The sequence below is a fragment of the Anolis carolinensis genome, chromosome 5, assembly GCF_035594765.1.
Source record: "Anolis carolinensis isolate JA03-04 chromosome 5, rAnoCar3.1.pri, whole genome shotgun sequence".
NCBI classification, from domain to species: Eukaryota; Metazoa; Chordata; class Lepidosauria; order Squamata; family Dactyloidae; genus Anolis; species Anolis carolinensis.
Genome location: NC_085845.1, coordinates 126,425,623 through 126,443,298, shown reverse-complemented (window position 1 = coordinate 126,443,298; position 17,676 = coordinate 126,425,623).

Genomic DNA, 17,676 nt, shown 5'->3' with positions numbered 1-17,676 from the left:
ACCAGTTTATGATATGTGCATACTGATGTATAATGCCAGGCTTGAACTGAACAAATCTAGTCTTAAATATGTGCAGAGGCAGATCGTTAGCACTATGGCACACACATCCTGACCTATTTGATAGACTGTCAAGCTCTGGGAAATAAATCCCAGTAGATCTTTGTGAAGGGAACCATGGTCAAACTTCCATTCTCTCTTGACATGCTTACCCTTGTGAATGACAAACCACCCTTCCTTATGTCAGTGTTGAAGCAGAACAAAATTCCTCCAGAGCTTTCCAGCTGCATTTATTAATACAAGATGTGAGGATATCAGTCATGGTTCAAAAGAATACACAAACTATTTGAGTGTGCACATATTTCAGAGTCAGAGTTTCCATCCAGCCCCGACAATTCATACTTTCTCTTAGTATATCTCCCATCCTTGAGACATATATTGCTTCCTGATTTTGAAACATACTGATCCATGCTCTTTTCTGTCTGCGAATCCTTCCACAATACTCATTTAATAGCTGTCCTTTGTTCAATTTTCATGGAACATCACCTTATGCTCCTTTTCTAGATCCAATCTGAAGTTCCTTTGTCATTTGTTTTGCAACATATCAGGGCCACAATGCCAACCTGACCAGTATGGACAAATAAACCCCCACTATATCACATGTTGCCCACGACTTCCAAAAATATCTCAGGGTTTGACATATTTTTTTCAGGTTTTAGATTATCATAAAATAAAATTTAATTAAAAATAGGAAACCATAGATCAATTGCATAACTTGTTATTAGTTCCAACACATTATTTTATATTAATATATATAGATCAGTCCATATATCACTGCTGGTTTTCACCTTTAAAGCTCTACATGGTTTGGGTCCAGGTTGCCAATGTTGTGACTCAGTTGGAGCCTCAGAGTGACTCTGATGGGGATTATGGGATTCAGGTTCAAGATGACTCTGATGGGAATTATGGGATTCAGGTTCAGAGTGTTCCTGCTATGGAAGATGAGGAACAGGGAGGCTTTCCCATGGCAGGGAATGGTGTTGATGATACTGAAGCTAGCCAGGTACAAATTGATTCAAGAAGGGAGGACAGCTCCCAGTCTGATAGTATACAGACAGACACTAATGCTAATGAGCTGGCTGGCCTTGACAAAATAGAATCTTTAGATCGAGCTGGCTGTTTGGAATTCAGGATTCGCAGGAATGTTAGAATAGCAAACAAGAGGGAGGCCAGAGGCCAAAGAAATGCTTTCATGCTATGCAAAGGGTATTAAAACGGTGTGCTGAGAGAGAAACCTTTGTCAAAGCAACTTCTCGCTCAAGTCAAGAAGCCAGCTCACGCTTACCTGGATTATCTTACAGCCTTGTGTGTTCATGTTCATGGACTTGGTCATGCTTTAATGGAACCTTGTTTTATGCTTTATGTTTTCTTGGATTATACTTTAAAGCCTTGTTTTACAACAATCTTTTGGAACTTTATTTTTGCTTTTTAAGAACTATTTACTTCCTATTTTCTAATAAACTACAAAAGACTTTATCCTGTGTGCAGCCTGGTGTATTTAGCAAGGTGAAGCTAACCTGAGGTGCGACAGCCAACAGGATCACCTTCTCCCATACAATCCACCCCAGACACTAAGATCCTCCAACCAGTCAGAACCTGACTGACAACCGTCACTCAAAGAACCTTTTCATTGGCCACTCCGGGACTGTGGAATGACCTGCCAGAAGAGCTCTGACACCTAAATGAGCTGTCAGAGTTTAAAACACAAACACAGAGTTTAAAACACAGGCCTACCCAGTCAGTTTTAACTATGATTCTTAAATGATATTCTATATTTATTGTGTTTTGACTTTTGTCTCAGGTATTTTAATATGTATTGTTGTTGTTAGAAATGTGTATATTGATTATGTCCTATCCTTCCCTTAGACATTCAGATGTCTCTGACATCTGGCTTAAAGGAATTGGGGAACATTTGGTTGAAGAGTGGGTGACATTGTCCAAACCCTAGTTTACTGTCTCATTGAGAACTAATGCTTGCAGGGAAACTTGATTGGAGATACCTAAAGAAACTCGGTGTGGAATTTAAGCTTTTTGAAATTGATAAAAGCTTCCATAAATACATGCATGCATAAAAATTCCAAGCTCTTATGGATGTTAAAAATGTTCAAAGTGTGCTGACAAATTATCAGAAAAGCTCATTATCAGGAAACACTATGCCAAAGAATCTTTGATCATGCTTCATTCTTAATCATTTATCCCATTTTTCCTTTCATTTCTGGAATGGTTTTCAGAGGGGAAAATAGGTGTCATGGCTTGTGCTGAGGACGAGGATGAGAGGGAAGTGGTTCTTCACTCACCATCTGAGTCAGGGGCAAACATAGATCAGCAGCATGAGCAGTCTGATACTGAGGAACCTACTTCTGCAGAACCAGAGTAACAGCCCCAAGGAGATAGCTCTACAGAGTTAGGGCAGGATCAGGGGTTTCAGGAAGCAAACCAGGAACTGAGTATGCCAGCTAGACTGCAATTAAAACCTGATGCCATTCAACTGAGGAGATACAGTCAGTGAGGAGGGCCAACAAGTGAGATTCCTTGGGAAAGTGGTGTAAGGAGCTGGAGACTAGATCAGCTAGGTCAGTGGTTCTCAATCTGGGGTCCCCAGATGTTTTCGGCCTGCAAGTCTCAGAAATCCCAGCCAGTTTACCAGCTGTTAGGATTTCTGGGAGTTGAAGGCCAAAAACCTGGCGATCCCTGGTTGAGAACCACTGAACTAGGGGATGGAAGCAATGTTGGTGCAATGGCTATAGCCTGAATATCTGTTGGTGAACTCTTGATGGGACCTTGACTTTGGAGTGTAGATTACCCTTTGGCTTACAGCCTTGCTATTTGTGAAATTAATTGACTTAGAACATTTTGGCAAGGACTTTGGAGTGCTTGTGTGGTTTGCCCTTATTTTGGTTGACCTTGGACTGCTTTGGACTATGATATAGCGTGTGGCTGTTTAGTAGTATTCTGGTGGACAGGACTCTGACAGTAAGTGCCATAGTAAAGACCAGAGTCTCTTGAACACTAAACTCAAGGTCATCCACTAGATTACAGAGTACAGTGGTTGTGCTTAGAAGTGAACTTTGAAGGATCTACTGAATCTTCTGAACCTATTTGAGGGAGAGCTCCCATAAAGTATCTCGTCCGGTGGCTGGCAGCACTCCGGTTCGTAGCAGGGTTTGGGGAATCCAGTGCCCCACACCCCACATCACCCAGATCCAAGAAAGGGCAATCAGATGGGGGAAGCTTGAGCATGTGTGGTGCACATGGCTTCCCCCCATAGATTGTATGGCAACACAGGAGCTCTCCCGTGTCACCCTGCCAGCATCATGCACTGGCTCTGCCTTTCTTCACCCACGGAGCTGGACGGAGCCCTTTGTGCTAAGGTGGCCAGTGTATGCTAAAAACTGGGATAATTGTGTTGTCGAAGGCTTTCATGGCCGGGATCACAGGGTTGTTGTATGTCTTTCGGGCTGTGTGGCCATGTTCCAGAAGTATTCTCTCCTGACATTTCACCCACATCTATGGCAGGCATCCTCAGAGGTTGTGAGGCATGGATAAACCAGGCAAGGAAGGTAAATATATATCTGTGGAGAGTCCAGGGTGTGACAATTACCCTGGGATAATTGACTACTTCATTGATGTTGAAGTGCCACCAACCCTAGGTGCAGGATACAAGGTTTTTTATTCCACATGACATTTATTTGACTGGCAGGATCACATTCAGCATGGTGATAAATGCACAATAGTATGTTCACAAACAGATTTGTTATGCCTGCAGACTTGTTTAGACTTGCCCAAAAAAAACCCCTCGAACCATGTCAAATGGAAGGCTGGCTTTTTGTGATGAACAGCAGCTTCTGGTGAGTATCCAGGGATTAAAATTGATTTTGCACCACTTTCTCTCCCTTTTCTTTCTGGTTGTTGTGTGCCCTCTTCTGACATCAGTAGAGGCTCCCATAATGGTCTGAAGCTCAGCTGGAACTCCATGGCTGGCTATGAGCAGCAGCAACAGAGGTGAGATATGGGCCATCCCAGTGGAGAGGATGTGCTCCTGGGCTGTCTGAACAATGGCCCCAGATTGGGCACAAACAGGGGTGGTTCACCCATAAAGCAAACTAGGCAGTTGCCTGTGGCACCATTTTCTTTTGGGCGCCATTTTGGAGCTCCCGCATGTGCACACACACACACCCGTGCACGCGCACGCACCCCGCCTCCTCCTCCCAGGTAGCTTCATGGGACAGCTTGATTAGCATTTAATGGCCTTGCAGATTCAAAGCCTGTCTGCTTCCTCCCTGGAGGGCATCCTTGGTTGGGAGATTTTAGCTGGCCCTGATTGTTTCCTGTCTGGATTTCCCCTGTTTTCAGAGTGTTGTTATGTATTTAGGCTTTTCCTTAATCCCTCCTTATTATCCAACATTTTTGCTTATCCAACACTTTTATTTTTCAGTGATAGGTTTGGGGGAGGGTGGGGTGCCAAAATTCTGTTCGCCTACACTTGAAAATTACCTTGGGCTGGTCCTGGGCGCAAACATGCTAGATCCTGTGCTACTCCAGGACACACTAACGCCAGACTAAACTGGACAGTGAAGATGGACCCTGTGTCAGGGTATTTGTGTTCAGGAACAGAACAGCTCAAATCAGCTATGAGTAGAAACTGTCTTATAACTATTTGGGCCCAGATAAGATGACAGAAACATAAGGGGGATTATTTTGAAAAAGAAAATCCTAATGTATTACATGCAGCGGTAATTCTCATCAAAACAGTGACCAGCAAACTGTAGCTGAAATTCACCAAATTGCATCTCCTACAGTGATTTAAATGAACAATTTCCACTGCAGCATGGGTATGGTCAGAACAGTGCCCCTTCCATTCCTGATCTAACTCCACTTGACATTCCAAGACCCGCACATTATTAAATAAGCATGGAATTATCAGTTTGCTACTGAGTTGGTTCTCTCCCATGATTGGCTAAGCAGGCAGTCTTAACTTAGCCTGCCATGCAGAACACTTCAGACTATTTATTTGAAAATAATAACCTGCTCTAACCACAGAATGCTTCACCCTGGGAACCTCAAATGGAATATGACAAAGGATAAATACACGCAATCCAGAAACCGAAAGCTGAAATGGAGTCCAGGGTTTGTGCACATCTAAATTTTTCACAAATAGAAAATGAAACTTTTCTTCCTTTCTTGATCCCAACATTCCTTGGAGTTAACAATTAAAGCTATCAGATCAACTTTTGGAGCAGGGATGGGAATCATGCAGACTTCCATATTTTGTTGCTAGCCATCCTAAACAGTCTAGCTAATGGTGAGGAATGCTGGGTATGGCAACCTATTAATATCCAGAAGGCCCCATGATTCCTGCCCTACAGCATTTTTTGAGGATCTGCAGACTTCTCCCACATTTCAGGTCGAGACTTGAGCCCCCCGTGGCTCAGTGGGTTTAACCCTTGTGCCAGCAGGACTGCTGACTTGATGGTTGGGTTGATGACCTGAAGGTTCGAATCCAACCCGGGGAGAGCGCGGACGAGCTCCCTCTATCAGCTCTAGCTCCATGCGGGGACATGAGAGAAGCCTCCCACAAGGATGGTAAAACATCAAACATTTGGGCATCTCCTTGGCAACATTCTTGCAGATGGCCAGTTCTCTCACACCAGAAGCAACTTGCAGTTTCTTAAGTCACTCCTGACATGGAAAAATAAAAAGGTCAAGACTATAACCATGAATTCAACATCCCTCATTTTCCCCCCACCTGCTTTTTGTAACGTCTTGCCTGATGATGAGATCTAGAGAGCTTGAAAACTTGAATACTTTTGCATCACTTAATAATTTTTAAAATGTGTACACATTCTTATGCCTTTTTGACTTATCTGATAAAACTGTAACAGCGAGCCCTCAATATCTCTTGGAGTTTGGTTTCAGGACCCCATGTGTTTTCCAAAATCTATGGATGCTCAAATCCCATCATATAAAATATAGTAAAATGGTAAAATCAAGATTGGTTTTTTGGAATTTTAAATATATATATTTTCAAGCTGTGGGACTCCATGGATGTGGAATCTGTAGATATAGAGAGCTGAGCATACACTGATGTGGATTTTGGCACTTTAAGTTTTATATCCCTCCTTACTTGGGTTTGGAAGTGCATTGTTTTTGTCAAATATCATTCAACAGCTAAGTGCCACATTCATATTTATAGAAGGGCGTGTTTGCATTTTAAAAACTTATGACAAAATCTGGAGCTGGCCACAGAAATCTTCAAATTGTATTATACATAAACAGCATGCCAAATAAAAACCTTTTTGTATGATGCAAATTTGAGACAGATAGGAACAAAAATGCAACATCTGTATTTAGAACAGCCAACTGTACATTGTTTTAAGAAATGCGGGTAGATGCTAAGAGAGAAAAGAGAAAGGGGAACAAACAAAGGTAGGAGAACATCCTAGAGAGCTGAACAAAGTAAACACATTTTTAATAACCTAATGTCTCAACACACCATCTGGTTTATAAAATGTGATTAAAGGCAGCAGTAAGACAGGGGTCACCTTTTAGGGACCCCTTCCCCTACTCCCAGCAACCCAAAATCACTGTCCAACATGATAGCTATTTTGGTCCCAAAAATAAAAATGATATTTGATGGTTGGGAAGACAATGATTGCTTTCATTTTGCCCTCAAATAAGAGGATAGAATAAGAGCAATCATCAGAACTTATTGTACTGAGGGAAACAACATGTTTTCTTGGCACATAAAGAACTCGAACACAGAAGGAAGTGCTGCTGCCAGTTGTGGAAATATTCGACAAAGATGTGTCTTCGAACTACTGTACACTAAGCTCAGCGTAAGAACAAGGACTTACTAAAATGATACAGGAATCAAATAAGCACAGCTGCTTTCACAGAAGATAGTTAAAACAAAGCAGGAGTCTTCCATTTTCTTAGGTAGACTACATTTTTTCTCTCTGTAGTTGTCAAAACTGATAAATGACAAACAAGCAGATTAACACCAAGAACTATACAGGCTGAGTATCCCTTAACCAAAAAAATTCTAAAATTGTCTACATCAGGGGTCCCCAAACTAAGACCCGCGGGCCACATACGGCCCATCTGAGCCATTTATCCGGCCCCCACGGCGGTGGCTCCTTCCTCCTCCACCTCCCTCACAGATGGCCATCCAGCCTCTGATTAAAACCTTCCAAAGAAGGAACCTCCACCACACTCCGGAGCAGAGTTCCACTGCTGAACAGCTCTCACAGTTAGGAAGTTCTTCCTGATGTGCAGGTGGAATTTCCTTTCCTGTAGTTTGAAGCCATTGTTCCACATCCTAGTCTCCAGGGCAGCAGAAAACAAGCTTCCCCCCTCCTCCCTATGACTTCCCCTCACATATTTATACTATCATGTCTCCTCTCAGCCTTCTCTTCTGCCCAGCTCTTTAAGCCGCTCCTCATAGGGCTTGTTCTCCAGACCCTTGATCATTTTAGTCACCCTCTTCTGAACACATTCCAGCTTGTCAACATCTCCCCTCAATTGCAGTGCCCAGAATTGGACACAGTATTCCAGGTGTGGTCTGACCAAGGTAGAATAGAGAGATAGCATTAGTTCCCTGGATCTAGACTCTCTACTCCTATTTATGTAGGGCAAAATCCCATTGGCTTTTTTAGCCACCACATTGTTATTAACAATATGATTATATTTGAAATTTGCTGTGGTTTAAGGCAGTGTGATCCAACCTGCAGCCCACGGGCTGCATGCAGCCCACTAATTCGTTTTTGTTGGCCCTTGCCCTTCTTACTGGAAAAATATTTTAATTATGTAATTCAATATTGATATTTTAATTATGTAATTCAATCTTAATTATGTAATTCATTTTCTTTCTGTCTCTGACCCTCACATTCCTATACTAAAGTTTGATTGGCCCTCAGATAACGAAAGGTTGGACCACACTGGTTTAAGGTTTAAAGTATTGCCATGGTTTTGGAAGTCAATGTCATACAGCATTGGACCATGATTCAGGGAGACCAGTGTTCAAATCCCAGCTCTGCCATTCAAATCCACCTTAAGCAAGTCCCCCTACCTCAGTCTCTGAAGAAAGCAAGGGCAAACCTCTGAATAAATCATAAGTCAGATTCAAACATAAAACCACATAGAAACAACAATGATTATATTTGTTATTCAGTTAATATTGTTTCTTGAAAATGCTGCAGTAGATATTGCCATGAATTTATTTGTTTCCTAAATTATTCCAATTTGTCCTCCTCCTCTTGATCGTTCCTGATAACTGGACTCTAAGGACAATGTATGGACAATCAGATGACATTTCATGCATCTGATGAAGTGGACTGTAGTTCACCAAAACGCATGCTAGTTGTTACGATGCCACAAGGCTCTTTAACGGAATTTTCCTAAATCAAGGAGTGGCGCTCCACTTGATAGAAGACAGGTGTCCAATTAAGACTCAATTATACTCCACGTTTTGAGTGTGCAATTAATGAATGAAGTAATCAGTTAATCACACCAGCTCCTAGCCAGACAGTGGGAAAGTCTCTCTCTTTTGACTAATTTTATTTATTCCTTGCACGCAGAAAAATATTAATTTGCGATCATTATAGGCTAGAAGGCGAGCCAGGAGCTGTCATGGACCCCAGCAGCCAATGTAGATTTTATAGCCTCTTGGCAGCTGCTCTGGAAGCATCTAATTATCAAACTCCAGTGGTTGGAATCCAAAATCAATACATCTCAAAACAAATACGCCACGCACTCTTGTAATGCAGAACTTTATGAACAGATTAATGGAGCTAGGAGAAAACATACATAGGAGCCTGTAGGGTGGCACAAGCATGATTCCTACAGTTTTTGGGACATGGCCAGTGTAAGAATAGGCATGTTGTCTCAGAGGAAAGTCCCTTTGTGTTCAGCGGGAGGTACTCCCTAGTAAGCATATGCAGGATTGATGCTTTAGCAGATGTATTACATCTGTCTAGGCCATGCTTTGAAGAAGCATTTGGTCTTCCATTGTGTCTGAAGTGCAAATCTGTTCATTTTTGCCTTCTGGCTGTAAAAGGTACAAAGCTTTTATACCAGTTTGCAGGTGCAGCAAAACACCGGAACAAGTTGGTGGTAACAGACAGATAAATAGATAAGCAGGAAGGCTTGGATTCTTTCATCTCTTGAACTTGATCGAAACTTGCTTCTTTAGGATATAGATGGTTACTCAGAGAACTATTTCTTGTGTCGCCTCTGAAGTTAAATGGTCTTTGTTCTTCATTTTAAAGGAGGGGCAGTCACACATATACCAGGTGCTGTAGGCTATATTTCAAAGGAGGAAACTGGTGAAACCAATTCTGAGTATTCCTTGTCTAAGAAGGCTCAGTGAAATTCATGGGATCACCCTAAGTCCACAGTCAACTTGAAGGTAACCACAGTCTCTAAAATGGCTAACAATATACAGTCACTATAATGACTAACAATATACAATCAGCCCTCTATAGCAGGGGTCCCCAAACTAAGACCCATAGGCCAGATGCAGCCCTCCAAGGTAATTTGCCAGGCCCGCTTACTAAACTTTAGACATAGGGTTGCCTTAAGTCTGAAATGACTTGAAGGCACACAACAGCAATCCTTATCTCATCAACCAAAGCAGGCCCACACTTCCCACTGAAATACTGGTAAGTTTATGTTGGTTAAATTTTAATTATTGTATTGTTCTTTCATGTCTTTTTGTGCTACATGTAAGATATGTCCAGTGTGCTCAGGAATTAATTCATGTCTTTTTTTAAAAAAAAAACTATATTCTGTCCCCCCCAACAGTCTGGGGAACAGTGAACCGGCCCTCTGCTTAAAAAGTTTGAAGACCCCTGCTCAATAGTCACAGATTTGACATCTATATGTTTAACCATCACAGCTTGAAAAGATTCCCCCTCAAAATAAAAAAGCAAACTTTGATTTTGCCATCTCTATATATAAAAATGTTCTGACCGTTTCTGCTTTAGGGTAAACAGCAAAACTAAACAACCAAAACACACGAAATTTGGCCACAAAAGACATGGTCATCCGGACTGTGTTTAGACATCAAAAAACAAAAACAATTCAATTTGGAAATCACTCAAAACACCCAAAAAACGAATACTGCTCTCTGCGCATGCACGGAGGAGCCTCCCTTGGAATACCTACGTCACTGACAGACAGCAGCGCGTGCATCCCAACCGAACTTTGAAAACTGTTACTGCACTGGCTGGGGCTGGCGGAATGTGTGACATGAGGAAGGAGGACATTAGGCCTACTCAACCACATCAGGCAAGTCCTCCAGAGTGTGGAGGTGAACGAGGCAGAGGAGAAAAGGGTGAAGGGAAGATTTCCCCTTTTCCTGCTTTTAAAAAAAGATTTCCCTTTAATTCAGTCAGGGACTTCTCTCAGAAAATGGGTCCCCCTCCCCCTTCAGCAGCTCTTCCACCCTCCCTCGTGCCCTCCCTCTGGCCAGACCCATCTGTAAAGGGCAGAGCCAATGCCGCCATTACTTCAGTAACACCTCAGCTTTCTAACCAGTCCCACTCCGAAACCCTATGAGGCCGTTTCTTTTCTTTCTTCCTGGGTAGTAGAGTTCAGTGTTGGGAGGTGTTAGCTGGCCCTTGAGCCATGTTGTTGGACTGTCCTGGGGTTTGGTACTTCAACTCCCATAATCCCAAATAGCCGGTTTTGGATTGTGGGAGTTGAAGTCCACATGGGGGCCCATTTTGTCAGAGAAGTGCTTGATTGTGGAGGTGGAGGAGGCAGAGGAGAAAAGGGTGAAGGGTAGCTTTCCACTTTTCCTGCTTTTAAAAACTTATTTCCTTTTAATTCAGTCATAATGTATAAAAACAGGACAACAAATAAAGGAGAACCATCAGAAAACAAGAGAATTCCACAAATAAAACAATCAGGGCCAGCTGACACCTCCATACAAAGGATTCCCCCAGGGAGGAAGGTGACTAATAACAGCATGCATACCTGCCGCACTGAGACAATTCATTGTATTCCAACTCACCAAAGTAGAATTCCCTTAGGAATAAAATGGCCAGGCTTTGAGGCTGCAAGGCTATTCACTGCTGTTCCACTTAAGCCACAGCAAGGCGTGGCCAGGCAAAGCTAGTTTTATATAAGGGACAACATTTTATTACCCCTTTATATATATTGGGGACTTGAGCATTCACACATGTTGATGTTCACAAGTAGTCCTGGATGAAAACCTCAAATGATAACAAGTGGCCATTGTAATTGCATGTAGAAAAGTGACTGCCGTAACCAAATACAGGATCTATTAATATTGTGTATGGATGTGCTTTTTGTACTGCCTTATCATTGAATAGATTTCCAGAAATTATAACTTTGCGAGTATTGCTGATGTTTAAAAACTTTGCTATGAGCATCCAAAGCCCTGGGTTCTGGAATCCTTTTGTTCTATGCAATCCTAGACTCATAAATTCACTTTAACTGCCATGGCAAAATATTATACATTATATGCATCCCATGGCAAAATCCTGGAGTTTGTAGTTGAGAAGGGACTAGAGCTTTCTAAGAATTCTAAAAATACCCCCACAACCGCAAATGAGACCCAGTATGATTGGGATCCTCAAAGTCCAGGAACTCAATCCCCACTCAGCCATGCACCACCTTGGGTAACCTTGGACAAGTCTTAATGTCCACGTCTAAGATGTTGTTGAATGAAAACCTCCTCTAAATAATTCTTGCCAAGCAAACCCTGTGACAGAGCCATTATAAATGGGAGTTTATCTGAATGCACTCAACAACAACACAATGGAAACTTCAGGATTACATAGCATATTATTACAGCAGCTTAAGTGGAATCCTGGTGTTACAATTGTGTGATGTGAAAGATCCCCTATTGGATAATCACAAGCTCAGGGCACTAACCTACTTTACACTGGTATTGTACTATAAATGCCAAATATGTGCAGCATGTTTATACTACTCACATTTCTGGACTACATCAATTAGTTTCACTAAATTTCACAGACTTACTATAAAACAAGTCCCACTGAAATCAGATAGGCTCATGTCCAGATGCAATGTTGTTAGAAATGCAAGTTGTTATATGAAATGTGTTGCTGAAGGCTTTCATGGCCGGGATCACAGGGTTGTTGTCTGTTTTCCAGGCTGTATGGCCATGTTCTAGAAGTATTCTCTCCTGACGTTTTGCCCACATCTATGGCAGGCATCCTCACAACCTCTGAAGATGCCTGCCATAGATGTGGGCAAAACATCAGGAGAGAACATGGCCATACAGCCCGGAAAACAGACAACAACCCTGTTATATGAAATACTTGGAGTTAGAAGTTTTTCAGATTTTTTTTAGATTCTGGAATACCTGAATTTGCATATATATAATGAACACGGGATAAGGAACCCTGATGTGCGGAAAGAAAAGAGGGGGGAAAGGTAATACTCTACTTATACAAGCCCCCTGTAAAACCAGACAGTCCAGATGTTTCCCCATCTATCAGCACACTTTCTATCCTTTCAGTAAAGTACCCAGGAAGAGATAACAAATCCTTCTGTCAGCCTGCCATGAGTCTTTCTCATTCTTTCTGGGCTGGATACAGACAGAGACCAAGGGGTAATTCTGTGCTTGCCCTCGCAGCTATTTTCAGCACATCCACTCATCACGTCTTCCTGTTGGCCAGGTAGAAGACAAGCACAGAAGCATCTTGTATGTCTGCTTTTTACAGGAACCTTGCAAAAGTGGAAATGTCCAACCCTTCCCCCTTTTCTCTTTCCCCCATTGTGATTCCTTAAGGAAAAGCTCAGAATTTTTATTTATTTATTTATTACATGCATTTATACCCCGCCCTTCTCCCCGAGGGGACTCAGAGCGGCTTGACATGTGACTAGCCCCCTTTCCCCAAAGACAGAAATAGGTCGCTGGTAGCAAAAAGTTTCAGGTGTTGGAATGTTTGAATTTCAGATTTCTGAATAAGTGAGATTCAAGCTTCAATTAAAACCAAAGTATAAAAGTTGACTTCACTAAATTCATCTCAACAAGACCACCTATTACAATGCAGTCTGAGTCCAGCCACATGCACAATGGAGGACCTTCTTATGGCAACACCAGAGGCACTCCAAGTGGCCAGCTTCTTTGTTTGTGTTTTCAAATACATTACAACTGTACCCTCGGTTCGCTTCTGACACAATAAATAAAATCTCAGCAATACTCAGAGCTCCATATGGGAAATTTAAAAAAAAGCAATAACTTTGACATAGAACCATGGCTCCATTTTGTTGTCATAGTTCAGAAAACTGACTGCTTAACTAACACTTCTAATGGGTGCATTGCAGCCACAGAGAGACGGTCATCTGCAGAAACACTATTGGCTCTTTCATCTCCCTCTCTGCTTTCACTTCCATAGCAACATCCATCAGGAAAGAACAGTGGGTGCATATGTTGAAGAAATCACAAAGCAGATTCCTCTCAAAGAAAGGCCAAAATGTGTACAGCTTTTTTCCTAAGGAAGTAAGTAACAATTTCAGCCATCTCTCTTGTTGCAATGTGCCTTGGTATTAATTAGGATGCTTAATGATGTACCAGCTTTAAATACTGCAGAGGTAACAGGAAGGTTTCGGCTAATTAACTAGGCTGCTGGGATATTTCCGCAAGGCTTAGATAGGGCTACATGTTACCATTAATATAAGAAACACTAGATAAGAAGTGCTGGCATTTTCCCAAGCAAATACTTTAGGAGCAGAAATAAAATATGCATGTAAATAGATTGCTAAACACCTGTACATACACATCTGGTTTGCCCCAGGAACCAACGGGTGTTTCCCACAACTATCATAAAGTATGGCATTTCCCTTAAGCCTACTGCAAAGACGACATCTTCTAATCGAAACTTATATTTCTTTACCAACAACACTCTGAGCCATATGACAGCTAAATGCCATGGGGATATGATTTGTGCACTAAAAGTCAACAAAGAATCTGAGGGTTTCAAGTTATGTGTTTGAACCAGTTGAAGCACAGCCGCTAAAAATGTCTGAGAAATGGTCAGGTCAATGTTTTAAAATAGAGGCCTGCCTCCCACATAGATGTTTCCCTCCTTGACCATAGCCTCTCTCTTTCTCTTTCATCCTAACATATGTGCGAACATGTTTGTTGTACAAAATAATACATTTCTGTTATTCAATTTGAACTACACCCTATGAATACTGGCCCAGCAAACAATACCATTGAAAATAAAAAAAGACATAGTTTAGGTTAAACCTGCCTGGAGGGGAAAAGACCAAAACATCAGAGTTAGGAAAGGTACTTTTCAATAGCCACGCAGCTGGGAGATTTTGGGAATTGTAATCCAAAAAAACCAATTTTCCAAGTTCTAGAAATTCACCTAGCCACAACCATTATGCAGATGGTTTCATACATAAGCTAGGCTCAAATATATGTTTGATTCCACCCTACATCTATGCTTCTGTTGTGACTCAGCCTTTGTGTGACTCTGATGAGGATTCTGGGATGCAGTTTCAAGATGATGGGATTCAGGTTCAGGATGAGTCTCAAGATGACTCTGATGGGAATTATGGGATTCAGGTGCAGAGTGTTCCTGCTGTGGGAGATGAGGAGCAGGGAGGCTTTCCCACGGGAAGAAATGATGTTGTTACTGATGATGGTTTTCAGGTGCAAGAAGCAGAAAGCGAGAGTAGCTCCCAGCCTCAGCCTGATAACACTAACAAGCCCTGTGGCCTTGAAAGCGATGAGGCCACTTCTCTAGATCGGGCTAGTCGTTTGGAATTTTGGGGATTGTGCAGCAGTCTCAGAATAGCAAATAAGAGGGAGGGCAAAGGGCAAAGAAATGCCTTCATGTTATGCTATGAAAACAGTCTGCTGAGAGGGAAATCTTCGTCAAAGCAATTTCCTCACTGGAATCAAGAACCAAGTTTGCTCTCCTGTATTATCTTGTAGCCTGGATGTATCCTTGTTTCTGGGACTTTGGCTTCATTTTAAGGACCTTGCTTCATGCCTAATGTTTCCATGGATTTGTTCTTACAGCCTTGTTTTTGTAACTATCTTTTGGAACTGAACTTTTACCTTTTATGAACTATCTTCTCCTTATTTCCTAATAAACTACAAAAGACTATGATCTGTGTGCAGCCTGGTGTCTTTAGTAAGGTGAAGCTAACCTGAGGTGCGACAGTTTCTTTTATTTGTATGTAGAAATAAAGCATGGGAATGCCTATTCCTTGGTGGGGGGGTGAATAAAAGAAGTCATACAGTGTCATATATTTATTTATTTATTTGGCGCATTTGTACCCCACCCTTCTCACCCCGAAGGGGGACTCAGAGCGGCCTTACAACAGGCAACAATTCAATGCAGTACATTTACATATTACAAAATAAACAAATACATTAAAATCCAAGCAATTACAAACATCAATTAAAATCACGCGATCCAAATAATAATCCAGGGCTGTTCCGTTTGTCAATCATATAAATTCATATCCCTTTATTGCACTGCTCAAATTACTGATCAAAGGCTTGGTCCCAAAGCTACATTTATTTTTTTCCCCTGAAGGTCAGAAGAGAGGGGGCTGATCTAATTTCCCTGAAGAGGAAGTTCCATAGATGAGGGGCCACCACCAAGAAGGCCCTGTCTCTCGTCCCCATCAATCACACTTACAAAGGAGGTGGGAACAAGAGCGGAGCCTTTCCCAACTATCTTAACCTCTGAAGTGGATCATAGAGGGAGATACATTTGGTCATATAAGCTGGGCTAGAACCGTTTAGGGCTTTATAGGCTAAATTGTGCTCGGTAATAGACTGTGTCACTTGCATTGGATGTGAAGCATACTTGATATTAAGGTGTCCTTTCTATCACTTAGAAGACTTTTACAGGAGACAGAATTCAGTCTAGGGATAGAAAGAATATCAAAAAAACATTTGAAAAACATTTTCAAGTTTTGAATAACTCTGGTGAGATGAATTCTGGACAGATTATAAATTTCACCTTGAGACAAAATTCCCACATATTTGTTTTTCATTAAAATAGTTGAGGGTTTTTTTCCAGAAAAGAAATTGGCAGAAAAAAACTGTTTTCTGCATGGAAAAATGAGGTTTTCTCCACAAAATAACCCAATGTGAATTTTGCGCAAATTCCAAATTGTATGGATTTCAAAGTTTTTCTCACAGTGGGGAAAAAATGCTAAAATTACTTATTGCTTCCTTCAAGAAAAAAAATTAGTGACAAAGCACTTTCCTAATTAGCACATAGTTCCAGCATATCATTGAGAGGTAGACTTTTATTTTTGAGATTCATCGTGTCAGAAGCAAAACAAAGGTACAAGTTGTAATGCATTTGAAAACACAAAGTTTTAAAAACTTGGCATTATACTAAATGTCCTTTGACCAGAAGCTGGCCACTTGGAGTGCCTCTGGTGTTGCTATAAGAAGGTCCTCCATTGTGAATGTGGCAGGGCTCAGACTGCATTGTAATAGGTAGTCTGCAGTTTGCTCTTCTCCACACTCGTATTTTGTGGACTCCACTTTGTAGCTCCATTTCTTAAGGTTGACTCTGCATCTCGTGGTGCGAGAGCACAGTCTGTTCAGCACCTTCCAAGTCTTCTGTGTGCCCAGGAAGGAGTCTCTCATACCTCAATGACTTGCAGAAATTGACAATAATTTGCATTGTATTCATATCTCCAAATTATACTAACAATGAGACTAGAACATCAGCCCTAGTATTGTTTTACTCAGCTGCTGAGTATGCCTCCCCCGTCTGGTATAAATCAGCCCACGCAAAGCTGGTGAATATAGCACTGAATTAGACATGTAGAATAATCACAGGATGTCTTAAACCAGTGGTTCCCAAATTTATTTGGCCTACCGCCCCCTTTCCAGAAAAAATATTATTCAGCGCCCCTGGAAAAGGGGGCGTAGCTTAGAGGGGTGGGCGTGGCTCCTGCTCAAGAGCGCGGGGCTGAGCCTCTCCCCTAGTCCAAGATGCAGGGCTGGGAGGGGGAGGTGGGCAGGGCCACAAATGGGCGGCCAGGACTGGGATGGGCGGAGCTCTGAGACAGGGCTGAGCTTCTATCCCTGTCCTGCGGCGCCTGCCAGGACACAAAACAAATAAGGTTGAACACTGTGAAAGCCATCTAATGAATGCATGGCTATCAGCCTCCTCCCAGTAGACTTAAATCAAGGGAAAGTTCCATGAAAACCACAATTCCTCTAAATGTTCTTCCAGCAACAGAAATACTCCACCATGGACATCAGAAGAGCTGTAAGGCCAAGAGCAAGCCAGAAGTGTAAAGACAAAAATCCACCCAGAGGAAAGGTGTTCTTACCATACATCAAGGGAACCACTGACCGCATAGGCAAACTGATGAAGAAGCACAACCTACAAACTATCTACAGACCCACAAAGAAAATCCAACAAATGCTACGGTCAGCAAAAGACAAGAGGGATCCTCTCTCCTCTGCAGGAATCTACCATATACCATGCAGCTGCGGACAAGTCTACATAGGGACCACCAAACGCAGCACCCAAACACGAGTCAAAGAACATGAAAGGCACTGCAGACTCAACCAGAGAAATCAGCCATAGCAGAGCACTTCATGAACCAACCTGGACACAGCATATT